The sequence below is a fragment of the Bison bison genome, unplaced genomic scaffold (genome assembly GCF_000754665.1).
Source record: "Bison bison bison isolate TAMUID 2011002044 unplaced genomic scaffold, Bison_UMD1.0 scf7180017863424, whole genome shotgun sequence".
In the NCBI taxonomy this organism is placed as follows: Eukaryota; Metazoa; Chordata; class Mammalia; order Artiodactyla; family Bovidae; genus Bison; species Bison bison.
Genome location: NW_011493996.1, coordinates 9750 through 10439, shown reverse-complemented (window position 1 = coordinate 10439; position 690 = coordinate 9750).

The following is a 690-nucleotide window of genomic DNA, read 5'->3' as shown; positions in this document are numbered from 1 at the left end:
TGGTTGCACAATAATGTGGATATAATTAATGTCACTGAACTGTACACTTAAAAATGATTACAATGGTAAACTTTATGCCATGTATATTTTACTACAATAACAAATAACATATGACAAAAATAATACAATACTGAGGGATAAACTTACCCATGTAGATGAAAGAATTGTACACTGAAAACAACAAAATGTTGCTGAAAGAAATGAAACAACATATAAATAAACGGAAAAGTATCCTGTGTTAATGTGTATTTTACCACAGTTAAAAAATACTCAACATTATGAAAGACTTAATAAGATTAAACCAATCAGGATACAATAATATATGGTATGGTAAAAAGACAATACCAAAATCTTACTGGCTTAAAAACAGTAGTTTGTTTCTGCATTATGTTATATTCCCTATATGTCTGCTCTTTTGCTCCACAGGTCTTCACTCAGAGACACAGTCTGACCAAATCTCCACTATCTGGAAGGTTGTCATTTACTTTAACTGACATGGTGAATTATGAGGGAGAACAAGACAAACATTTTTAAGACTGCTGTTTGGAAATGACACTCATAACTTCTGCTCACATTTTGTTGCCTGCTCAAGGCAATTCTAATGGCCACACCTATTTTCAAAGAGGAAGGGAAGTCCAACTTTCAATTACACCTTGAAAGGGAAAATAATTAGAAATACTAGTGAGTAAC